This window comes from Mesocricetus auratus, unplaced genomic scaffold, assembly GCF_017639785.1.
Source record: "Mesocricetus auratus isolate SY011 unplaced genomic scaffold, BCM_Maur_2.0 Super-Scaffold_4256, whole genome shotgun sequence".
Classification (NCBI taxonomy): Eukaryota; Metazoa; Chordata; class Mammalia; order Rodentia; family Cricetidae; genus Mesocricetus; species Mesocricetus auratus.
The window spans coordinates 48,717,517-48,744,177 of record NW_024429182.1 but is presented as its reverse complement, the minus strand read 5'-3'; the positions used below and the strand labels follow the sequence as shown (position 1 = coordinate 48,744,177).

At 47.1% G+C, this 26,661-nt stretch overlaps 1 long non-coding RNA gene across 2 annotated transcripts in view; it reads left to right on the top strand.

The window, feature by feature from the left end:
- Nucleotides 1-590: 590 nt before the first annotated feature.
- Nucleotides 591-26,661, top strand: part of LOC106021018 — a 45,648-nt gene continuing 19,577 nt past the window's right edge. The window contains exons 1-2 of one of the 2 annotated variants that reach the window (XR_002382282.2): nt 591-764; nt 25,472-25,656. This is a non-coding gene — a long non-coding RNA (uncharacterized LOC106021018). The remainder of the gene's footprint in view (nt 765-25,471; nt 25,657-26,661) is intronic. The other variant, XR_001196385.3, reaches the window with a different exon arrangement.

The window sequence follows — 26,661 nt, the reverse complement described above, 5'->3', positions numbered from 1 at the left end:
GGTGGTTCTGGGGATGGAGCCTAGTGTCAAATGCTTACAAGGCAAACACTGAGCTGTATCCCCAGCGCCCTTTTCTATTTCCTAAGTGTCCTTCACAGCCTATTCCCTCACAATTTACAGAGAGCAGCTGGGAAGAACTCAGCCTTGCTGCAGTCCACTGACCCCCAACCAGGAGGGATGGCCAGCATGGGAACCGAATGCAGCCTCCAGTTTCACACCACAGGAAGCTGACACCCCTTCTACAGCTCTCCAGACTATTTCTTCTTTATCAAAGGCAGCCCAAACGCCCGGCTTTCGGCTTATTTCCAGTCTTCCCCTTCACAGGCGTTAGGGTCATCTACTAGGCGGCTTCCACTGTGTTCCATTCTTTGTAGAAAACTGAAAGTATACCGCAGGAACTAGCTGTGTACCTGCTAGAACCTTCGTGGTGGGTCCTGCCACTCCCGGGTCTGTGGCCCCCTTGCAGCCCCTGGCCCCTCTCCACACCGCCCCCCTAGTAATTACCCACGGTGGTTCTGCCCCTTGCATCCCTCCAGGACCCAGGCCCTGTGGCAGCTCAGACCCCAGATCCCAGGCGACAGTTTCCTGTCCTAACACCCGTACTTTCCATGACACAAGAGGAAGTCAGCTGAGCCGGCTGGGTTTTCCATGCCGCTGCTAGGTGGAGGCCGAGGTGGGGGAGGGGAGCGAGCCCCCTAGGCCAGTGTCAGATCCTCAGCGGCCTCCGCGGGACAGACTGTACCATATTGTCGGGACTACACCAGGTAATCTCCGGAGACAGTTGCGCTGCTCTGTCTTCTGGTTTGGGTCACTCCTCAGTGGTCCCAGACTCGCGTCCTTTTGGAAAGGGGTGTGGGGGGAGTTTCTACAGGACACTAGGAATATGAGGGAAAGGGGAGGATCCCACGGTAGGAGGAGAGCAGGGAGGGCTGCTGAAGGCTGAGGAAGGCCAAGGAAGCTTAGTAGGAGAGCAGTATTTGTTGGATGACTGAATGAAATCTATAGGATGGATAGACTCCAAGTATTTGTTGAAAGACTGAATGACAGTCTCTGGAATGTCCTTCTGTGCTTGGCAGCCTTGAGCATGACCAGTGTAGACTGACTTTCCAGTTTCCCTACACAGCTTAGGGAGTGCACCCCTACCCCAGTTTTATTCCTTACCTGGGGTGGGGGCGTTGACAACAACCTAGTCTGCTGAAGGGACTGCCTGTGTGAGGGAGGAGTGCCCGCCCTCCAGCACCTGCCATTTGAGTGTGGCCTTTGCTGTGTGACTTCAGGTGAGTCCTGTTGTGCTGGGGTCCTCAGGTGGTTCCCATGTAGCCTGAGGATGACCCTGAGACCAGCTGTCCGTCAGACACCTGCCTGTGGAGATGGTGTGGGGATGGTGCCAGGTCCTCTCAGGGGAGGGGCTTTCTCTGTTTCGGGCCCTAAAGGATTTTGTTCTTGCTGGTGGGAGGGCATCAGCTTGAACTCTTGGGAGGATCAGAGTCTGGAAGAGGGTGCTTTCCCTGGGCCATAGAGGGGCTGGGGCTGCTCAGCAGGTTCCTTCTGCCTCCATTGGGACAGTACCAGTTGCTCACATACGTGGTGAAACTGAGTCACTTAATGAAGCAAATTAGCTAAATCCCCCTTGTGTGACACGCCCCTGGCTCAGAGGGAAGGTTCTAGAATCCATGCTTGTGGACTTCCAATGACAGCTTTCACAGTGTGGGACAGGTGAGACAGGTATAGAGTTAAAGTTAGGACATGAGTCCTGGCTCAGCCCTTACTGGCTGTGTCTGAGGTGGAGGCTCTCCCCCTGGATCCCAGTCTCCCTGTGACATAAAGGACCTTCCCCAGATGGTCACTGAGATTTCTCAGTCTGTGACCTCATGAAGACAGTGTCAGCACCTGAGCAATCTGTGAAACTTTCTTAAGAGGACCAGATGCTGACAGCACAGTATTCTTTAGAAAGCTCACTCACAGGGCCAGCGAGATGGCTTAGCGGGTAAACACCCTAACCACCATGCCTGACACCCGAGTTCCATCTCAGAAACCCACGTGGTACAAGGAGGCAAGTGATTCCTTCTGCGTGTCGTTCTCTGACCTCCTTGCCTACACGATGACACAAGCGTGTGCGTGTACACACACTCAAACATATACAATAAAGCCTGTCACTTAAAAATAGTTACCAGTTCTTAAGCAATAGGAGGCTCAGAGAGACCTCCTGGGTGGGAGGTAGGGTCCTGTGTAAGGGTATTTCAGGGGGAAGGGAAAGAGCAGGAGGGATTTCACTTCATCAGAAGAGGACACAGCGGCCTGATGTTATCCCAGCTGTTCAGGAGGCTGAGTCAGGAGGACGCAATTAGTGAGACTTCGTCTCAAAAATAGAAGCTGAGATGAGGGCAGGGAGATGCTGGTCAGTGGTAGAGCACTTGCCTAGCACGAGGGAGGTAAGTGATCCCTGCCCCACCCCCAGCACTGGAAAAGATAAAAGGACAAAACATCCTGAGGTGACCAAACTTCATAACAGTTTGCACACACTGTCATCTATTTGAATAAAATATGCAGGAAATGGACAGTTAGACAGGGTTTCTGTACCCACATGAAGGATTTTGCAGAATTTTGAATTAAGGATGATGTATTTATAGTGGGGTAGGCTTGACCGATATGGAAGCAAGCATGAGCATGGGTAGGCTTTTGCTTTTATGGATGATGCCTGCACTGTTTAATTATTTTCAAAAGCATGCATATGTATTTTCTATGAATCAATTTACAAGGGATCTGCAGAAAACCTCTTAATGAAAATAGTCCAGCATGTTTGTGTAATTGTCCAAAAGATTTGAGACCTTTACAGTGTGGTTTTCCTTGCTAATAAGAATAACTCGTGCTGACTGAGAAAAGTCAGCAAACAGTGGAACACAAAGAAAAAAAGTAAGCGAAACTGCCCACGGTCCTACCATCCGGGCATAACTAATGTGACCATAGTAGGCCTCATTTAAGTTTAAGTTTCTCGTTTTTCTGTTCCTAATTACAATAATTACATTAAGTTTCAAAGCCAGTAGCATATATAAATGATATATAATATAATCTTTTATATTTGTATTACACACATACAGATGAACACACACATATGCAAGTATATATAAGCACATATTTTTCCCAGTACTTGGGATGCATGCAGGAACTCGCGTATGCTGGGCAAACACTCTCCTGAGCTATAGTTCAGCCGTTATTTGACCTTTGAACCTGCTTTCTTTCTGGTTAACATTTGTTTCTTTGTTTGTTTGTGTGTGTGTGTATGTGGAGGCATGCCTCAGCATCAGTGTGCAGGCCAGAGGATAACTCGAGAGTCAGTTCTCACTTTCGCCTTTGTTGAGGAAGAGTCTCTCATTTTTATTATTGAGACAGGGTCAGTCTTCACTGTGTCGCCCTGGCTGGCCTCAGCCGCACAGAGATCCACTCCCCTCTGCCTCCAGAGTGCTGAGATTACAGGTTTGTACCAAGCATGCCAAGCTGGCAGGGTCTGTCTTGTTGCTACTGCACTGCATATTAAAGGCTAGCAGGCCTAGCAAGCTGCCAGCGATTCTCAGGTCTCCATCCCCCCCCAACCCCCTAGAGCGCTGGAACTACAGATATGCACCGCTCCATCTGATTTTGGCTTTTTATGTAGGCTCTAGGTATAGAGTTCAGGTAATCAAGTCTGAGTCACAGTGATTTTTACCTGATGAACTGTCTTTTGAATCTTTGTGCATGTGCACACACATACAGAATTCTTCACATACCCTGTCACCTAGCTTTATCTCCAGCCCATTTATGGTTCTTCAATAAATGTCCGTATAGTACCTGATACACAGCCCTGACATAGAACAACTAATTCTTATTATTGGACATTTGTGTTTATTATTTTGTGTTTAAAATAACTGCGCTATTTTTCACAATAATTTTTTCAAAAGATATTTATTTCCCTTAAACGATATTATTTAAGTCAAAGGTTCTGATGATTTTAAAGAGCAAATTTTTTTATATGTGATATGAATGATGATCTACTAGGCTTACTTAAAAAGGGTGACCTGAGTAGGATTGTGGCCACTGTTGTGATCATTGCAGGGCAACCTGGGCACCCAAGGACAGTGTGGAAGGGGTCTATCTGGGAATGACTGTCACCAACCTGATGACACAGGCCGGCAATCCCAGCTACTCAGGGGGCTGAGCCAAGAGGATCACAAATTCAAGGTTTGTCTGGACTACAGACAGAATAAGTCTAGGGCTAGCCTGGACAGCATAGTGAAAAGTGGAAGAGAAAAAATGGGTTAAGGAAGGAAGGAGGGAAGGAAGGAAGGAAGGAAGGAAGAAAGGGAGGTAGGGAGGAAGGGAGGAAGGGAGGAAGGGAGGAGAGACAGACACTTTTTGTGATGTGCTGAGTGTCTGAGCTCGCCCTGGAAGACTGCGGTTCTCTCTGGTCATCGTCCTCCTCTGAAGGTCCGGGATGTAGTCTGTGAGCAACGAATAGAGTGAAATCTGAGAGGAGCCTCTGCCTTGGCCTCAGTGTGGCATGGAGAGTGGGACTCTACAGTCCCCCTTCTGCTCAGAGCCCTCACCTAGGTGTGCACACTTGCCAGTAACCAATCCTGTGCTCTGGGAGGCTCTGTGCTACTGACTCTTTAATCTCTGTGCAGTACAGGGTCACGCCTGGCTGGCCATTAAGGATGATGCAGAAATACTTATCTATTGGCTTTGCATGTGTGATAATCGTGATGACGGTGGTGGGGACAACGTCAGAGGTGGTGATAGTGTCGGGAGGATGATATGTTGAAAATGGTGCTGATTCTGGTAATGATGATGCCAATGAGGATGGTGTTGGTGACTATGGCAGTTACAGTGGCTTGCATGGTGTTAGGGGTTCCAAGAGGGCTTGAGGTGGCTTATAGGTAGACATTTTAATCTTAGTGCTTATGACTTTGTTTTAGTTTGCCCTTATTCAATACTGAAAATTAACATACCAAAACCATGATTTATGTGAGTGATAGCATGTTTTGTTTTTAAGTCAGGCAAGGTCCCATGTACCTATAATTTGTGCACTTGAGAAGTGAGCCAGGAGGATTAAGAGTGGGAGGTCATTCTTGGCTATGTATTAAGTCTGAGGCCAACCTGGACTACAGATCTCCCAAAGAGACAGGTTTTTGTTTTGTTTTGTTTTGCTTTGTTGTTGTTTATTGAGAGAGAAAGTTTTAATCATGTAAATCCACTGAGTTGATTTAGAGGAATGTTGCAGAGTGTGTAACAATGTTAACACTTGGGGACATGAGCAGAAATATGGGGTCCCCTGGCTGTCTCTCTGGTCATCCAATGGTACCATTGCCTCTGTCCTGCAGAGCACAGCAGTAGCTTAGCGTTTCCCACACCTGGGATCACACATGTGCAGCCACAGAGCTGGAACTTGAACACAACGCCCGAGTAAAGAGAAAACTACTTTAAATATAGGATGCATCCAGAGAAGTGCCTGTACTGTAACTGACCAGGTGACTTCACAAACGGAACACACCTGTGTGAACAGTGCCCACAAGCCCCATTGTGTGCTTGTTCCCACTCACGGCTGATACCCAGGTATCCATTAGTCTCTTCTTGCCACTGTTTCATTTTCTCTGAAGGTATCAACCTGGTTGTATCTGTTTTCTTCCGAACTTACCCATGGTATTTTGTGTAGGGGAGGTGTTCATTCTCTCTTCCTGGCTGTATAATATTTTGATGCATGGTCAAACAACAATTGATTGATGTACTCCACCAAGATGGGTGCATGTGTTGCACGAGTGCTCAATATTTACCTCGAAGCTCTGCACAGATTGCACATTACAGAGTAAATAGGAGACTGGGGAGGGTGTAAACACACAAAGCCACAGTGACGGAGAACCGCTTTCCTGCTGCAGAGTGGCCTTGAAGAGGGCGGTGAGCTGTGGACCCGTTGGCTTCCATGCTGCGTTTTGTACAATGCATCTCACATCTCAGCCCTGGCAGGTGGCGGCAGTACCGGTCCTTAGGCTGGAATGCAGAAAACAAACCTAGGAAGGGAGGTGTCCAACACCACACAGACAGACAGGAGAAACCAAGGTTTGAGCTCAGGCCTCTTCTCCCTACTGAAACCTTCCGTGTCTCTTTCCTGGGGTCTTACAGCTTAGGAGTTTAAACCTTCTGAGAAAAATTGAAACTTGAAGGCAGCTCTACCCTTTTGACATAGCCTAGGATGTTGTCTGCTGAATATGAACCGTGGAAAAGAGTTTTAAAAATTGTAAAAACATCTGGGCGTTCGTGGTGCAAGCCTTTAATCCCAGCACTTGGGAGGCAGAAGCAGGGGGATCTCTGTGAGTTCAAGGCCAGCCTCCAAAACAGAAACCCTGTCTCGAAAAAAAATTGTAAAAACAGTAACAACAACAACAACTCCTTTATAATGTTTTAAGCAGGTTTATGATTTCATATTGAGCCACCTTTGTAGCTGTTTTGGGACCCTATGAGTTTTTTTTTTGCTGTTTTGGAATGAGACTCTGCCTTCCCTTGAATGTCTTTTTATTTCATTTGCAAGTGAGGAGGGTCTCTGCTACCCTGTCCAGGAAGAACACTGGTTACCCTTAACAACATTTCCTGCCTGTTAGGCAGTTGCTGAAGGTGAATTTTTACCTTGGCCTCACTAGTCAATATCATAATCACATAAGATGACAAGGTGAACCTTGTCCCGTTTTCTAGGGAGGTGAGGTGGTCCACCTGTGGTCACATGACAGGTGAAGGAACCAACTGAGACCCAGAATGCTGATTCTGAGCCCAGGGATGCCACACTGGGCACTGCCCACTAGAGGAAGTCTTCTGTTAGGACACACCAAGTCTGTGGCCTTGAGGCATAAAACGTAGGTTAGGAGGGCCTGTCATGTTGGGGGATGTTCTCTAGACATACACAGCAAGGATGGTCAGGTCGTTGAGAGCCCTTGGCTCCTTTGTCTGGCCCTCTTCAGCTAGGGCCAGGTGAGGAGGCTGGGGGTGAGGAGAGTGAGTGTTGATGGAGGGCTTAAAGACAGGCTTGTTCTAGAGTTCAATGCCCTTTGAGGCCTCAGGGTTGGCCCACCTCTGAAGTCATTTCTGTTTTTTGGGAGACAGCCACTGGCCAGCCTGGCAGCACTTTTCTGAGTGAGGCAGGGGCACCAGAAACCATCTCTTGGAGATCCCTTCAGAATGAAGAGCACTCAGTGGCCTTGAGGGTAGAAAACGGCCTTGGGGGGTCCCATTGTTCACAGACTGCTTGTTGTGAGCAACTCTAAAGGGAGGCGTTGGGGATTGGTAGAAGAACTGTTTGTGTTGTGTAGGGCTTGGGGACCTCTGGGGGTGATTATCAAGCAGGACAAGGTTAACTGTTAGGAGCCACCTGGTCCGCAGCTCTTTTCTGCTTCTTCTGAGGGCTGCCTCAGGCCAGGGACATTTCTATGTTTCCCTCGGCCATGAATGGAACCTCAAGAGCCCGCTTGCAATCTGGGGTTCTCCCAGCTGCCTGGCAGTCTGTATGCACATCAGAGCATTTTCTGCACGGATGGCCTGGGCTGTGATCCGGAGACCTGTGCTGCCCTCACACCCAGGAAAGGCTCTGTGAACCCAAGATCTATGCTGCCCCCACGCCCAGGAAAGCTCTGTGAGAAGGGTAGTTTCTGGGTTTGCTACAGAAAGCACATTTGCTTTCTACTCAAGAAACTGCCAAGCCCTTTGAGCCATCACTTGTTATCCCAGAGGTGACAACGGCATGCACTTCCGTCCCCTCCCCAGTGCTGTGCTGAAGTGTCCCTGGGTCTGCCTGCTTGCTTGGGCCTGTTTTATTCCTGTTCAGGGCTGAGGTGTGGAAGCCCCCAAGGTCATGTGCCTGGGATATCAGAGTCTGGCCCCTGGGTCCTTTCTTCCTATTATTCCCCAGTCTTAGTCCTCTTCGTTGCTGTGGCAACAACAACATCTCACCCTCCCCCCATAAAAAGCCCCGAGCTAGAGGAAGTTAATATTTTCTAGTACTTTCCTTGCAGCGGCCACTTAACCTATTGTTCCCCATAACCCTTGAAAGGACGGGAAATCTTGTCTGTATGTTACAGCTCCATTGTCTGACCCCAGAGCATGTGTGTCCCTTTTGCTCATCTTGTTCCCTTGGGGGATGTTTTTATTATTTAAGAAAGAGTCTCATGTATTCCTAGCCTGGCCTTCAACTTACTATATAGTCAAAGAGGACTTTGAACTGCTGATCCTCCTGCCTTCGGATCCTGAGTACGGGGATTATAGACGACGTGCCTAGTTCAGGGTCTAACTCAGGGCTTCGTGGATGCTAGGCAAGCACTCTGCTAACTGAGCAAGCCCCCCCCCATTTCTGTATCACCATCTCAGACTCCACGGATAGACCACTCCTGCACCAAGCCAGGGTCTGCCTCCAGCTCCTCAAAGTGTGAGTCAAACACAGTGGGTACCAAGGGCTAGTCCCCACACCCTGCTCCAGCTTCAGGTGACAAAGAAGCCTGAGACACTAGACAATCTGAGGAGCCAAGCAACAGCAGGAATTGGGACCACAGTTTGGTCTGCTTGAGGGACTGGCCCAATCCATTCTGAGAAGTGTTTCTTCCCCTTCAGGTGGGGCCCTTTTGTGGTACTGGGGATTGCTCTCATACCCTCATACACGCTGGCAAGTACTCTACCACTGAGCCACACCCCCAGCCCTTTATCTTTTTACTTTTTACCTGCAGACAGAAGCCCACTAACTTTCCCAGGCTGGCTTTGAACACTCAAGCACGTGATTGTTCTATGTGTGCTCCTCAGTGCTGGGATTACAGGCCTGTGCCACCAAGCCTTGTGTGGAGTTTTTGACGTTCAGCACTTTTCCTTTGTTTCAAGGGTCTGGGACATGCGGGCTTTGAAACGTCTTGTCTTTCTTGGCCAAATTGAACTCGGGGGTATCCTGTGGGCAAACTGAGGGGGTAGGGCAAGCACCCAGCTTCTCAGAGGAAATAAAAGATCTATACGTGACAGATAAATGTCACAGATTGCTTATCAGCTGCACACCTCTGAATGTATTCCTCTTCTGTTTGCTCCGACTGTGAGAAGCAATCCATTGACTGCTTTTGAGAAGGTTAGAAAATAACAAGCCTAGAGTCTGTGAATAGTGGACAATGAGGTTCACATGGGAACCGGAGAGATCTGCAGGCCTGCTTGCTGTACTCCAGCGCCACCAGCTCAGCAGGCAGGCCCCATCTTTCTGTGATCCTTTTTTTTTCCTTTGGCACAGATACACCCTAACCCTCAATTCCTGTCTGCGTTAGATTCAGTTTCCCTCATAGACCCAAGGACCTGGAGTTCAGTTTGCTTTCTTTGTTTTCCTTTTGAGACAGGGTTAATGTGATCGAGGCTGGTGTAGGATAACTTTGAACCCTTGATTCTCCTGCTTGTGTGGCCTGTATGCTGGAATTTCAGGAAAGTTCCTCTATATCATTTGAGTTTTGTTTTCTTTCTTTCCTTCCTTTCTTTCTTGAGACAGAATTCTTTCTTTCCTGTCTGTCTGTCTGTCTATTTGTAGACCAGGTTGAACTCAGAGATCTGTCTGCCTCTGCCTCCCTAGTGCTGGTATTAAAGGTGTGCACCACTATACCAATCCAAGCTTTCTTTTTCTTTTTTTAAAGAAAGATTTTTAAAAATTTTATTTATTTTTATTTTATAAGCATTAGTGTTTTGCCTTCATGAATGTCTGTGTGAAGATTTCTGGTTCCCTGGAGCTGGAGTTACAGACAGTTGTGAGCTGCCGTGTGGGTGCTGGGAATCGAAGCCAGGTCCTCTGGAAGAGCAGTTGGTGCTCTAAGAGTTCCACTGAGCCATCTCTCCAGCCCCCAAGCTGGGTTTTCTTAATGCCTCCCCCCAAAAAATTTTCACTAGCCTTTGGACAAAGTTTGAAAACTACATACAATTCACGGGGAAAAAGATTAATCCCTGATACCCAGATGGCCCCACGGCCACTCTCTCTACAGTGCCAGCTGTCCTCCACTGGGCACTTCAGCTTTACTCTTTTCAAAGCTTTACCTCTCTCTCTCTCTCTCTCTCTCTCTCTCTCTCTCTCTCTCTCTCTCTCTCTCTCTCTCTCTCTCCCTCCCTCCCTCCCTCCCCCCTCTCTCTTTCACTGCAAAGGTGTCATGTTCCTTGGGCAAGATCTTTTCTTGTTTCTCTAAGCTAAAAAAGGAAACCCTTCTTCCCACCTCCCTAGGTAACCGCTGTTTGAAGACTGGAACCGCTTCCTCCTGTCCTTTTTGGAGGTTTTAAAAAGCATGTCTTTCCCCAGTCAAGAACCTACTATGCAGAGGACTGTGGGCCCACGTTTGCCATGCAAGCATTCTCGTGTTAGTGAAAACAGCAGCTCTTACATCTCCCAGAAGGGCTGCCGTGTGCACAGACAGGCCTGAGTCTTCGCAGGCCTTGGTTTATGGAAACACCTCACTGCCTGGCGAGGCTGTTGTGCGTTGAGCCTGCAGATGAGGGGACCCTGATGATCCTGTCGTCCCCCCACCATGTAATCCTCAGATCCATTCACACACACGTTTGAAATTTCCAGTGTGATGGAATGCACCCATCATTCTAGCACTCTGCCAGGAGGACCTGGAGTTCAAGTGAGACGTCTTTTACAAAATTAGCACACCGACATTACCAAAGAACTTAAGATTCAGAATTTTCTCACCAACTGATATTTCCCTGACTTCTGAGGATTTTCTTTAAACAGAAATGTCCCTATATTTTTCTGGTTGATGCTACCCTGTTAGTTTTGAATGTCTTTTTGTCATGGGTGACATTGGTTTTTGTTTTGAAAAAGGGCCTCCTTAAGTTTCCAAGGCAGTCTGGGACTTGTTATGTAGCCCAGGCTCACATTAAACTTGACATTCTCTTGCTTCAGTCTCCTGAGTGCCAGGGTTACAGGCTTGTACCACCACACCCGACTCTTACTGCTTTTCACATGTAGCTTTATTTGAGTACACTTCCCAAGTCATTAAACATTTTGGGCAAATCATAGGTTTATCGATCGCCTATCTGCCTACTTAACCTTAATGACTGTCATGTCATACTTCCCTGGGGTTGGACTTTCAGTTTCAGGGTGGGGAGGTGGTCTCTGGGTCTATAAATAATTCAAGGGTAAATCAGCTCCTGCATAAGACTGCTTTTTTTTTTTTTTTTGGTTTTTTGAGACAGGGTTTCTCTGTATTGTTTTGGAGGCTATCGGTCCAGCCCAGCCTCGAACTCACAGAGATCCGCCTGCCTCTGCCTCCCGAGTGCTGGGATTAAAGGCGTGAGCCACCACTGCCCGGCTTGTTTTTTTTTTTTTTTTAAGACTGCTTTTATAAATTTGTTCGGGATGCCCAGACAGGGAGCCCTCCTCACTAGCTGTCCCAGAACTCACTGTGTAGACCAGGCTGGCCTCTATCTGCCTCTGCCTCCCAAGTGCTGGGATACATGGCAGCCAACAGCTTGAAGTCTTTGTAGCTCTTACTGTGCACTGTTTACTGATTTCTCAAAGTGTCGGTATCTCTATTTTTCAACTATCATCTGGCTCACCTGAATTAGACGATCATTTGCTTTCTTTATATTGTTTGTGAATTGAAAGCTTGCATGTGTTGAGTGGTTGCCTATGTGTCTGTTTTTGCCAAACTATCTAAAACTGTGCTTTTTAACCAAACTTTATAGTTTATATATTATATAATTATATTTTTATATAATATATAGTCATACATATTATATATAATAATTAAAAACAATATAGTTTATATATTAAAAAGGACCTAAATCCACATCATCTAATGACCACCAGCCAGATACCACTACAGGACACAAATTATTAATTTGAATGTAGAATTAATCCATTTAAGCCTTCAATTTAAATTTAAATGTACATAGTCTGCTATGGTTAGTGACTATTGTCTTGGGCAACACAACGATCCCAAGTCTTTTTACCTTGTTAGATACTGGGGTCTCAGTGAGCAACTTTTATTGATTTGTATGAGCTCTTTATTATGGATATCCACCTTTTGTCACAACTGTCACAAATATTTTCCCCAGGTTGCTATTTGACCTTTTCTTCAAAATGCTAGGCAGCCAAACCGAGTTATCTTTTTTCTGTTGTTGCTGCTGTGGTTTCTGATGCAGCGTTAGAGTTAGAAAGGATTCCCTGACAGAAAGCCTTGTAAAAGTTTTCATCAACTCTGTGCAAGTCTTCCTGTGACTTTCTTACCCCCTTTATCCCTGTAACCACCTAAATTAATTTCTCTGCGTGGCATGAAACATGACATACGTCATCTTCTCAGTGTCCTGCAGAGAGGTTGTACTCTGTAAACTTTGTCTTAGATGGGATGCCCTGGTGCAGCGAGCGGGCACTGATAAGGGATGAAATGTAATGGTGCCACACAAAAATGGCTATTAAAATTTGATTTAGCTTTAAATTCTGTTTATTTACTTTTGGTTTTTTGAGGCAGGGTTTCTCTTTGTAGCCCTGGCTGTCCTGGAATTCTCTCTGTAGACCAGTTTGACCTCACACTCAGAGATCTGCCTATTTCTGCCTGTCTAGTGCTGCGATTAAAGGCACAAGTCATCGCTGCTCAGCTATATCTTTAAATTTTAATACTTTAAGATTTAAGGTATTCTTTTTAAATTTTATTCATTTACTTTGTGTATGTGTGTGGGTACCAGAGGATGACTTTCAGGAGGGAATTCTCTCCTCCTGTGTGGATCTCCAGAGTAAAAATCAGGTCCTTAGGCTTGGTGGCAGACGCCTTTACCCACTGCCAGCATGTCACCAGTCCAGCTTATGAAGAGTTGAATGATCTAAGAAAATTATTGCTGCAATTGAAAAAAATATAGAACCATGCATACAATGGTAAATGTGTTTAAAGATGCTATGAAAAGGGCTGGGGCTGTAGCTCAATGGTAGAGTTCTTATCTGACATGTATAAATAAAGCTCTGGGTTCAATTTTCAGAAACACATGCGCTCATGTGTGCACACATACATGGAGGGGAGCAGTGAATAACAAAACTATTAGCAGAAAAATTCCAAAATATTAAAAGTAATTACCCCAAGGTGTTTGTATTTTTTCCCTGCTTCTTAGCAATATTGTGTGTATTGTATGGTCACAGCACCGGCATGATCAGAAATGTTCTTAAATACAGACCTTGGCTTGCCATTTCTAGCTCTCCACAACCTTCATTACCTAGTCGGTCAAACTTCATGTGGCCCCAGTCTTCATGTAGTGAGGGTGGGGTGTGGTGGGGAAGGGTGTTGCCTTAGCTTTGGGATCACACTGGGACCCTTCTTTGCCTCTCACAGGGTGTGAGTTTCTTAGGTAAGCAGTGCAACCCAGGACTGCCTTCTGATTGCAAAAATAAAAATAGTCTTGGCTTTGCCCTGGGCCATGTGGTTAATCATGCAGGCACACAGACAGGGTATGTGTATGTAGAATTGCATTCACCATCAAAGCACACTTAGAGCAGAACAGCACAGAATTTTAAAATCTGTGTTTTCCCACATCTCACAGCGTCCTGCTCACCTCCCTCCTTAAATGTGTCTGCCACTGAAAGCTCAGTCTGGGTGTTTGTTCCTTTTTTGTTTTGTAAAATGGATCATTTCTTAGATATTACTCATGAGTGGCTTTTCCTGACGGCACTTGAGGGCTCGTCCTTTTCGTTAGCATCAGAGTAACTATCCTCAGTTGGGACTTGTTGTGGTTTATTTGGTCCTCCTTGTACTCACGACTGTTTCTGCTCCCCTGTTCTGAGGAAAGGCAGGGGAACAGGACTTTAGGTAACCTTCTGTATGATGGGTGCTTGGGGTGGATTCCACCAGCGTTCTGTGTGATGGGTCCTAGAGTGGATTCTGCCAGTTCTTTTGCTGGAGGGGCTGAGCAGTTAAAAATTTGAAAGACCACGTCTAAGTAGTTCTTTAAATTAATTTCTAATTGAACCAATAGACATTATAGGAGACCCTGATGGTCCCACCTCAATTCTGGATGCCGCCTCTGTTTTTAGCTTTTACTAATCGCATTGGTCTAAAATATGTAATTGTATTTCAAATCTGAATTTCTTAGCTGGCAAGGAGCTTGGACAATTTGAACCTTAAGAGCTGTTTTTTCTCTTGTCTGTCCTATGCTCCATTCTTTCCCCGTCTGTCTTTTGCCTTGGTTTTCCCTTCTGAGTCGATTTACAGGTGCTCATAACAGTTACTATTTCTTTGTCTCCTGTTTGCATCACAAGCATTCCTTCAGGCCTGTTGATTTGTTTGCAACTATTTACTTTTTATTATTTTCCCACTGCTTATGGATTTCAGAGTTTAAGTGGTCATTCTTTCTCTTTGTGACTTTTAAGTTAAAAAATAAATTTTAGCAATACTTTGGGAGTCAGTGTGCTTGCGTTCTAGGGAGTGTGTGTGGAGGTCAGAGGGAGCCTTTAGGAACAGGTCCTCTCCTCCCACCTTTACACTGGGTAGGGATTGAACTCAGGGCATCACTTGCCCTCCTACCAGCCTTTCCTTTTAGTTTTTGTAACATGCTTGGGGTGGGCTTCTCCACACTGAGAGAGGAAATATTTCCCCCACAGTTTTTCTGGATCTTGTTTTATTTTATTACCCAAAGTCTTTAATATAGTGGCATTTTGTTTTTAATATGATGTGAGATGTGACTTGGTTTAATTATGTCAAGTCATCTTTGAGGGTTTCATTTTTTCCAAAGGAAAGAGCAATGGCTTCAAAACCACCTTCTGAACATTTCTTTCTCCCTGATGATTAGAAGTAGATCACAGGGAGTCGGAGTACAAGTTAGCGACAGAATGTCGGTCTAGCAAGTTCATGGCTTTAGGTTTATTCTGCAATACTGGCGGGGAAAGGTAAGGGATGGGGAAAGAGATAGGTGGGAAAGGGTTATATTACATCATTGAATTCCTTATAAAAGATTCATATCTTCTATTGATTAATCTGTTTCTAAAATGGTGGCCACAGTTTCCACCTCTGTAAACTTTAAACTTCACTAAACTCTTGCTAATGTAGAAGGACAGTCCTCTTTCTTAGTATCATCCATTTTAGTCTCTTGGCTTTTGAAAATCATCCTGGATTTATTTATTCATTTCTTTGAGTTTTTAAATTATAGTGTGTGTGTGTGTTGCCTCAAAATGAGGGCAGAGAGCAGCCTGCAAGAATTGATTCTCAAAACAACAACAAAACACGGTCCTCCTGTCCACCATGTATGTCCTGGGAGGGAACTTAAGTTGTTGGACTTGGTGGCAGGCACCAGCATCTTCATCCACTGAACCGTCTTTCTAGCCCCAAGTATATTTTTTTGTGTATACTTAAGGTCTACAACATGGGGTTGTGAGACGAGACACATTAGAGAGTAAAACAGTAACGGTTATGAGCAAGTGAGCAGATCCCTCACCACAGCTACTCAGTGTGTGTGTGTGTGTGTGTGTGTGTGTACATGTGTGTACATGTGTACTTGCACATGCATGATCAACAATAACTGCTGAAATCCATCCAATCGTCAAACACCCAAACACAACACAGTGAGACAGACGTTGCTGTAAATTTAGGGATTGCTTTGAAGGGAACCGGCAGGCTCACAACACTGAGCCTCCCCAACTAGGAGTTGGTATTAGGCTAAAACTTTGTGCATACAAGACACTGGGTCACAGATATGGGGCCCCATGGCATACAAGACACTAGGTCACAGATATGGGGCCCCATGGCATACAAGACACTAGGTCACAGATATGGGGCCCCATGGCATACAAGACACTAGGTCACAGATATGGGGCCCCATGGCATACAAGACACTGGGTCACAGATATGGGGCCCCATGGCATACAAGACACTAGGTCACAGATATGGGGCCCCATGGCATACAAGACACTGGGTCACAGATATGGGGCCCCATGGCATACAAGACACTGAGTCACAGATATGGGGCCCCATGGCATACAAGACACTGGGTCACAGATATGGGGCCCCATGGCATACAAGACACTGGGTCACAGATATGGGGCCCCATGGCATACAAGACACTGGGTCACAGATATGGGGCATGCTTCCTAGAACACTCAAGAGTGCTCTCCATGCAAAGCAAAGCAACGATTGATCTTGTGTCAGGATTAGGGAAAACACTCTGTGAACGTGTTCCAGATTTCTGTGCAAAACTGGATGTACAAGTAACTAACTACACGGGTGGAAGAAGCTGTAGCTGTGGGCTGGGTTAACAGCAGTGTTGACATGGTTTGTGGGGTCGAGATTATTCACTGTGTATGTGTGTTGGGCAGGAAAGTCTCAGAATGAAGCCTCTGCTAGCCTTGAACTCACTATTCTCCTGCCTCAGCTTACCAAATATTGGTATTTCAGTCATATGCCATATGGCTGTTTATTATTCTCAGTTAAAAAAAACAGGTAATTTAAAAAATAAAATAAGTTTAGTAATCTAAATGTTCAGTTCATATTTCTCCTTTTGGTGTCTTTCTATAATTAATATTTTTGCCTGTCGTGGTGACTCACACCTTTAATCCCAGAAAAACTCCCAAAGCAGAGACAGTATGATCCTATGCAAGTTCAAGGCCAGCTTGGTTTACCTAGTGAGGTTTCTAAAATTAATATTCTTGCTTGGCATGGTGGCATTCCCCTGCAATTCTAACACTGAAGACACAGAGGCAGGAGATCACTGCCAAGTTCGATTCCAGCCTGGGATTCGTAGTGAGACACTGCCTAAAAAAGAAAAAACAAAAACAAAAACAGAAAATGAGTCTCAGGGATGGGCAGGGATCTGCCTAAGGTCACATGGGGAGTTAAAGCTGGGAGCTTTGTCCTTTTCCTTGTTGGGAGTGGAGGACCCTCTTCTACGTGAGCAATGCTCACCCAGTGCCAGGCTGGGTAACCAGAAGGTCTAAGAGTCTTGGAAGTGTAGAGAGAGACTGCCCCTGGGCAAGCAGACACCACATCCTGCTGAGGTGGGCCTCTTGGATGCCCTGACTTTAATCACCATAACTACTCCTGGTGCCAGCACCTGGAGTCAGGGGCCCTGGTTTCCATCCTGATTGGATTCTTCCTATATGAGATCCTCCTGGACTTGGGGGATTAGAACAGAAGATCTCAAGTTCCCCTCAGAATCCCCCTTTTACACACACACACACACACACACACACACACACACACACACACACACACACACGCTCGTCTGCATTTTGTAGCACTTTAGCCAGAGGTTGGCTCTGCTGCTCTGCATGCCCATTCTATGGACGTGTGACCAAGTCAGTGTGTGAGAGGATGGAGGCGAGGGCAGTGGCCAGTGGGGACCAAGGACTGGCGCAGGCCACAGTGCCAGTGGACAGAGTGACATGATAGATGGTGTCATTTCCCCCCAAAGCCAGAGGTCTGTTTCTGTTCTGGCACCAGAATCCACAGGGCAGCCTGTATGACCTAGGCCCAGGCCCACAGAAAACCTCAATAGACAAACCTAGTAGCCTAACCTGAGGTGCCCCTGACTGGTGACTCCAACAGGCAGGCAGGAAGCCAGGGAGAGGAAAAAAATGACTCCCAAATCACCTGTGGCCTGGCTCTAACCCATGAGTGGCAGGAACTGAAGCCTTGCAAGCCATTTCCCTCCATGGAACTTTCCCGGGGCGGGGGAGGCTGTCTTCCCCCAGAAGTCAACTCCTTATCCCTTGTGTTTGGGGTGGGGTCCTGGCCCGTTTCTGTAACCAGGCCTGGCATTGCTGGCTCTGGACTCCCCTTCCTTCCTTGCAAACACAACTTTGCCATAAAGTCAGAACTCTAGCACATAAATGGAGGTCAAAAGACAACTTGCAGAAGCCAGTTCTGTCCTCCTCCTATCACGTGGGCCCTAGGGAGCCTTGGTGGCAAGCCTCCTTACCCACTGAGCCATCTCTCTGCTTCCCCTATCCCATGTATTCTGGCCCTACCCAGGTGGCAGCTTTCTCTTGGAGGTGGTTGGTGGTAGGCTGCCAGACATCCGCCCAAATCCTCCTTGGAGATAGTTGGGGGCTCCTTTGCTTGCGGTCAGTTCTGTGCCCAATCTTTCATCAAGGTTCCATGTTCCTCAGGGGTCAGCGCATGTCTGGGAACTTATCACCTGCAGGTCTGGTCCACCTGCCCCCAGAGAGCTGGGGTGGAGTGTTGAGGGGGGCCTCACTTTGGGTGGGTGTCACTCTTCCCCCACTGTCACCCCCAGCCCCACAGGAAGTGGTTGTGTTTTTCCCCTCTGTCACCCAGCAAGGTTCTGAATGCACATTCTCCCATGGTGAATGTGGATCCTGTTGTAGGCTGGGCATCAGCCAGCGGGTCCACAGGAAGCCTCTGAAGGACTGAGTTTTGGAAAAAATGGGTGCAACTTGTGGTTAATATGCTAAGCGTGTTGTTAGATGCTAGTTGTAAAATTATTCATATTTTATAGAAAAAGACAAAACAATGCTTCCTGCAGGTTTGCTGTTAGGGGCAAGCCCCTGTGTGCTAATGGGGCATGTTTTTCAGGATGCATTTCTGTGTACACACAACAGTTTAAACAAAGGATGGGTTAAGGGAGCGTGTGAGTTAAGGCTACCATCTCAGTACTGGGAAATACAGCAGATGTGCAGTGCTTGTAGACACTCTTAGCCGTCTCCTGGCCCTTCTCTCACTGGTACCTGTACAACAAGGGACCATCCTTGCCTTTATTTTGTGCACCATGCCTTGAGAGCTTTGCCCAAAGTCTCTAGGCCAGGGGTTACCGGGTCACAGCGATGAGCATTGAAAAGCCAAAGGTATTGTTTCCTGTGTTGTGAGCAAGATCTGCTTTAGGTCGGGGGAAAAGCTGAACACAGAAGGTGTCTAGGGTGACCTCCCAGGCCTACTTGAGTCCCCATGCTCCATACCATCTATGTCCTTTGTCCAACCCCTTTCTTCTGAATCCTCTCTGACTCAGTTTCCCCCAGGGAGAGGGCCTCTATTGTTACTGCCATGACTGTTGGTAGCAAGTGTCAGAGAGAGGGCAAAACCAAATGACGCCATCTCTGGGTTCGGGACAAAGGGTTCTGACCCCTTTTGTGTTGCATGGTTTGGGCTTTAGTTGTAGCTTTGCACTGTGACCCCTCTCAGACCTCTGTGGATTGTAAGTGGGACTTGGATAATCGCCACCATTTAAGGCTTTGTATCAGAAGGGCATGGGACCCTGTCAGAGCCACACAAGCACCTGTAGACCTGTTCTGAGGGTGGGCACCAGGTGGCCAGGAGGAGGACGGAGCTTTGCTGCCAACACTGTAGACCCAGAGGAAGCTGCAGCCCAGATGCTGAATTCAGCGGCTTGTGGAGTAGACGTCTGCTAATCACTCCACATCAGGCACTGCTCTTGGTGGCTACAGCAATAAGTAGAACAGAAAAAGTCTTCCCTACTGACATGTTTCTGACAGTCAAATTTGGGGAGACAGACAGAGAACAAGATAAGTAAAAGGATATTTTGTGTCAGACATTAGGGACTAAAGTAGGGGAGGGGAAGAAGGGGGGAGGTGTGCATTTCAGGGAAAGCCCCTGGGTTTCTGGAGAAAGAGCATCCTGGCGGAAGGAGTGGCCTGTGCAAGGACCCCAGGGCAAGAATTGTCCCAAGTGCTTGCTGGTGGGAAGCCCAGTGCAGATGGATGGAGCAGGACAGTGGGACTTGAGGGGGAAGGAGCAATGGGGCATTTACTTCAGTGTCACCGTCCTCTGGAGGAGGTATGGAAAATACACCCAGGAAGCAAGGGCAGGAAACAGGAAGACCAGGCAGGAGGTGAGAGATACTAGACCCGAGTGAGTATTCCCAGTCCTGGTGTGTGGAAGGGGAGGGATGCAGGATTTGGGGTGGCACAGTGGACTTGGGGAACAGCTCCTCTGAAGATGAAGACCCCTGCTTGGAAGTGGGGGTGACCACTTTTCCTGTGTCTGTGTTACACACTGAGTGGCTGACTGGAGAGCATGGGGTTTTGTCATAAGAGAAGTCCCAGATGGGGACAAGTTGGTGTCATTACTGTGGGACCTGGTACTCTGCCACGGGGATCATGTGAAATCACTGACTTCTCTGCCCTTACCTATGCTTCAGTGCAGAAGGACAGATGTTTGTCCCTGAGTCCACCAATGCTGCCTACTCCCCAGCCTTCTTTTTTTAGTCACTTGTCTGCTGTGGCTTTGGGGAGGGGCTTCTATTTTGGGCTCCCTCCAGCCCCATAGGCAGAAGAAAGAGGCTGGGAGACATCGACAACCTGTCGCAATGACAGATCTGTAAACTAGGTCACCCCCAAGCCTGGAGCTTAAATACAATGTCTGTCATTGACCACATGCCCAGTTCCCAACAATGACCCCATGGACTATGTGTCTCTGGTCACTCCATGGCTTCTCTTCCCTGGAGCCATGATATATGAGCAAGTAGTAGGAAGGGGCTTGTTCATCCGCCATGGCTCCAGAGACAGTCCTGCCCCTAATTGGCAGGAGGACTGTCCATTGAAGGTGTTGAGACACACAGATGGACTGACAGCATCCCCAGTGTCATGTTTTATAGGACAGACTGACAAATCTAATCAACTCTGGGAACATAGACAGCGTGGGTCAATATTGTAAAGCTTTCAGAGTGAGTGTGTGTGAGTGTGTATGTGTGAGGGTGAGTATATGAGTGAGAGTGTGAGTGTATGTGTGAGTGTGCCTGTGGGTGGGTGAGTGTGTGAGTGTGCCTGTTTGTATGTCTGTTTCTGTAACTGTGTCTGTACATTCCAAAGCATGTATTTGGAGATGAAAGGATTCCTTGTTCTCTCCTTCTACCATATGGGTCTTGGGGACTGAGCTCAAGTCAGGCTCGGTGGCCCCTACAAACTTTTTTGTTTTGTTTTATTTTATGCAGTTACATAACCACCACCCAGCTCAAGAAATAGAATACTTCTTTCTAGAAGGCTCCCCAGGTTCCTTCCTATCTACTAAGAGTACAGCCTCATTTTGTCTGTTATCACTGTTGGTCAGCTTTACCTGTTCTGAATTTCAGACAAAGGGAGCCGAGGAGCCCTTGCCTCTTGGGTTTATCGTTCGGATGTGGGATTCCCCTGCATTTTTGATGTAGTTTGACTTGCATTGTGTTTTTTTGACTTATTGCTCCAACATATCCCATTGCATCAAGACACATTATTCGTTTTGCTCTGAGCAACACGAAGGCTTCAATGCAATGTCGTTTTCAGAGTGTCACTGTAAGCTAGCGCACAGTTTGTTGAATGAAAGAACAGGTGTATTTGTGTTCTAACCATTAGTGAAGTTTAACCAAGGCTGGGTTTTAACCATACAGTGGTCATGACATTCATGGACTGCCTACTCCTCACTCTGGGAATCTCTGTGAAGAGCAATCACTCATGAAAAGCTCTGGGGAGGACCTTCCTACTCACAAACAGTCTAGAACATGGCCCTTGCTCTGGTAAGGCCACAGCACTCAAACAGTTATCACAGCCCTTGTCCTGATCCTGGGTTGGCTCAAACCCGTGATGTGATTCCTTGGTCTTTCTTTGGGAGAAGGGATGAAGGCCCTTTTGCAGCAAGTAGCCTAAGGCAATGCTTGCAGTAGGAGGGACATGTCCAGGCCACCATGAGAAGACTGGATCTCAGAGCTTTGCAGTGTGACCATGACCACCCCACTGCCCTCTCTGAGCCTTGCCTTCCCATTTCTGCACTAATGGACTCGTGTTTGCCTTTTCCAGAGATGGTAGTGGGAGTCCATGGCTGCTGGAGCCTAACACTGCCTTCCCAGAATGGTTTTTGCTTGGGGATATTTAGCCTAGCTTTCTACAGAGGAGGCTAACCCCACCTCCCTACACACACACACACACACACACACACACACACACACACACACACACACACACACTCTGCCCTGGCCCCTGTCTTTGATGGTAACATGTGAAATCAGGAAGCGGCTAGCTCTTGAGTGAAGTTGTATCGAAATGAATCCATCAAGACAAATGGGATCTTGATTTTCTCTCTGTTTCCTGGTTACTGTTTCCTGAGTGGAAGCGTAGAGGGTGACGGGTGCTTTCAATAGAAAACGAAGTGAGATGGATGGTGGCATGAACAAAAAGTGGGAGTGCTGAGCCAGACTCTTGATGTGCCGAACGGCTCTGCCTGTGGCCATGTGATCGTCTGCCTCCAAACACTTACAAGAATTTCCAGGCCGTTCACACCAGTAACAAAATGACATAACCCATGTAGGACGACTCCATTCATGTGCTCCTGAAGATATCACTAATTAATTGCTGTGGTTATTTGTTCAGGGTCCAGACACAGCTCAGACTTATATCTGAATTCACCATGAATGGCTAAATTCTCTCCATCTGGCATGTGAATTGAAACCTCTTTGTGATCTCTGGTCTGTGCAAAGTCAGGCAGTGTGGAGGCCTGGAAGCTTCCACACATCAGCATAGGTTCTTTCTTTGTTTGGTTCATTTTGAACTTTTATTTATTTATTTTTTTATTTTTTTGGTTTTTATGAGACAGGGTTTCTCTGTATTGTTTTCGAGGCTGTCGGTCCAGCCCAGCCTCGAACTCACAGAGATCTGCCTGCCTCTGCCTCCCGAGTGCTGGGATTAAAGGCGTGCGCCACCACCGCCCGGCTTCATTTTGAACTTTTGTCTGGACTGTTCACTGGGTTGGATTTGAGAGCTCAGAGACACCGTTATCAGAGAGGTACTTATTGGAAGCTTGGTGTGTTGGTGTCCTGGCATTCAAGAGGATGAGGCAGGAGGATCATGAGTTTGAGCTTGAGTCACATAGCAACTTTGAGAACAGCCTGATATATTTGACAAGATCCTGGAGAGGGGGGTAAATTGATAACCTGATACTCCCTCAAAAATTTTCATTACATTTATATTTATTTGTTTGCATGTGTGTCTGTGTGAAAGAGAGAGACAGATAGAAAGAGAGATCAGGGAGCAAACAACTTTATGTGCTGTTCCTCAGGCACCATCCACTTTTTGTTTTATTTTTAGACAGGGTCTTTCACTGACTAGATCCTCATCCATTGAGCTAGACTGGCTGCCACTGACCCCAGGGACCCACCTGTCTGTCCTTCCCCAGCTCTGGGATTACAAGTGAAACCATCACTCCTGTCTTTTTTTAGAATGTGGACTCTGAGAATTGAACTCAGGTCCTCATGCTTCCAGGCGAGCACGCTACTGACTAAGTCATTGTCCCAGTCACCATCCTTACTATTTCAAAATGGGTTTTATTTTTATCATGCAAGCCAAGGCCATGGGACAGGTTGAGCTAGTCTGGACAGCCATCCCTCCTAGCAGCTCTCCTAGCTCATGGAAGCAAAGTGACAGGAAGTGACAGGGACCCACCCTGACCACTCTTGTTTCAGGTCAGATGTGAATAAAGGGGATGCAGTCCCCTCTTCCTCCCATGTCTCAGGAGTGTGAGTCATGGTGTATCATCCTTCTTGGATGTATTTTTCCTTTCCAGAAGCTCAATGTCCTGCTGCTCTGGCTGAGAAACTCGGGTGCTAGATGACTGTGTCCCGAACAGGATGGTGCTCTGAGTGTCTGGTAAAGTACCTGGGAGTTTTCTTCGTTCCCAATGGGGTCGGAGGCTCAGCTGTGGGGGCCTTTCAGTGATGTTATGGTCACATACAGTAGCGATCCGGAACTTGTCAGCCCTGACAAATCACCCGCTTTTGAACTGAAGATTAAAAAAAGACAAAATCTCTCTGTGGTCGCAACCAAGATGTGATGATAGACTGAGCCCCGAGAGTCTCAGCCAGCCCACTGGCACGTTCTGAGGGTGCTGTGAAACTCAGTAAGCCGCCCATCGTCATAAGAGAACAAGCAAGTGGGGGTACGAAAGGGAGACCGGCGGGTTCTGTTTCTCACTGGCTGTGCAAACAGGCGCTTGCCGGAAGCTTCGCAGTGGGAGCAAAGTCTTGTGAAGCTGCTAAGTCTTTTCTGGGAATGATGGGGTGTGTGTGTTGGTTTTTGTTTTCTGTTTTTCCATTTTCTCATTTTCCATGACTCTTAACATATTTATGACCTGGGACTTTTTTGGGTGGAATCCTGACGGAATGTTAGTGCTATTCAGTAGTTCTGGTGGGAGTTGGGGGATGGCAATGGGGTGAATCTGAAACTTGCCCCAAATTTGCATTCTACTCATCAGTACAGATTCCATACATCTTCAACATTTGTTTAAAGAGGTACATGGCATAGGGCTGATAAGATGGCTCAGTCAGTAAAGGCGCTTGCAGCCAAGGCTGAAAATCTGGGTTCAATTCCCAAGACTCACATGATGAAAAGAAAAGAACTGACTTCTGCAAGTTGTTCCCTAATCTACACACACTTAATAGGTAGGTAGATGGATGGTATGTAGATAGATGGTAGATGATAGGTGGATAGATGGATAGATAGATACGTAGATAGATAGATACGTAGATAGGTAGGTAGATGATAGACAGATGTAAGCTTTAAAATGATATGTGTGGCATGACTGGTATTCTTGGAGTTAACCTGGCCTTTCATAGACAGATTAAATGAAATCCTTGACCTGACTCCTCACCTTTAATCATACACTTGAGTTCTGGGATGGTGGGGGGAGAACTGAAGAAATAGCATCCTGACAGGTCCAGCCAGAAGGACCATGGAACTAGAGAAGGTCAGTCTCAGGGTGACTCACCAGCACAGACCTTTCCTTCTCTAAGTTGTGTTCATTTCTGTTCTTTGAAAGAGCTCATCCAGAGGGAGGTGGATCTCTGTGGGTTTGAGGCTAGCCTGGTCTACAGAGTGAGTTCCCAGACAGTCAGGGCTACACAGAGAAACAGTGTCTTAACCCCCCATACACACACAAAAAGAAAGAAGGAAGGAAAGAAAGAAAAGAAAGAGCTCACTCAACTGTTTCAACTTCATCTGTAAGCTTTAGACCTGTCTCCGCTCATGTATCACAAATAGTCAACACCCGGCTTTGTACAGTGTTAGAACTTAGGTTGTATCTGCTAAGGCCAACATAATGACATCTGTCCCTCTTGTTTGTAGACATGATGTGTGAACTTATGGCACTAGTCATCCTATGCATCTTCAGTTGGGATACACAGTCCTCCCACTTTGTGACTCCCTGTTTCTAACTCAAGGGTGGTCAAACACTTTCATTGTGCTATCACCGGAACCAAGGGTCTTGTCCAAAACTCAAGTTATATCCAGATGAGTTCATGAGTCTGTGTTGCTTGGAAATGAATAAACAGATCAAAACACCTGCATTTGGATGTGCAGTTTTATAGTTAGATATTAGTGATCTGGGCCACTCAGATCATTTTAGTAGATCCTTGAAATATCTTTGAATATGAGTAGGCTGGGCTAGAGAGCGTAGCCAACTTGAGCACGATATAGGGTGATCCATCACCTGAAATAGTCTTGACTCATACTGACTGTCTCACTATCATTATTAATTCTCTCCAGAGTGTCCTGGCTCAGGGCATCCATCAGGGCTGTTACCACAGGACGGACAAAGCGGTGTGGAATGGATGACCAACCTCAGGCGCTTGTGTGCAGGTGCCTTGCTCTAAAACTCTCCAGGGGCTTTGCAGCCAGCACTGATCCTGGCCAGGCTGTGGTGATGAGGCATGGCTTGAACAACCCTACGTGTAAGTGACTGGGTGCTGCCGGCCTAGGGTTAACTGGCGATTACACTAGGGCCTAGGGCGGCTGGTGTCCTGGCTAGTGGGGCTCTTTGGGGCGGGGGTGGGGAACTTTGTGACTGCACTTGTTTCGCTGAGGAGGTGTGTTTGGAGTTGAGTTGCTAGAGGGGTAGGCTGGAGGGAGGCTGTGGGAAAGCCTGGGATCCGGTCTAGGTGTTTTCCCAGGGTCTACAGGGTTGCAGCCAGGCAACACGAAGAGGAAGAAGACAGACATAGGCTAGCCAGGCCACAGGGTGCTTCCCAGATGAGCCAAGATGGGACAGGAACCCAGATGTGACCAAGCTGTAGCTCCATGTGACAGTGCTGAATTCCAGTCTGACCTTTTTAGGTTCTTGGAGTTTTCAACCTCAGCTTTTCTTGAGGATTCTGGGGAAGGTGTCTACAGTTAACGAAAACTTTCTTTGAGGGTGTGTGTTAGGCTCCTAAGTTAGGGCTCTGGGATGGGCAGTGGGTCAAAGTATTTTCTACTCTGTCCTGCCTGGGCATTGGAGGTGTTAGCTAAGTGGGGTAAAAGTGCCTTTGGGTTCTTTAGGATCCCAGCTAGAGCTACAGTGACCAGAACTTGCAGGTCCACAGCTGGAGATAGATGGCTAGAGCCACCAGGCACCACCATCCTAACTCCCCTTCAGTTTCCCGCTCTGTGCATGGGGCTCTGTACACGACGCAGTGAAAAGTCAGCATGGTATGCTGATCGTCACCACCGCTGGCTCAACTGCATGTAGCTGGGGCCAGAGGAAATGGAGGCTTCGTGTCTTTTATGATCCATTGGCCAGGCAAGTAGTGGTTGGCTCTGACCTCAGCCCTCCCTCCCTGACTCCCTCTCCTCTCTTAGAGAACACTGGGGGTTCAAATCCAGGCAAGCACTCTACCACTGAGCTAGGTCCCCAGGCCTCCAGCTGTGTTTCTGTATTGCTGCATTATTGGGGGTTGGGTTTTCAAACTTCTTTAGAT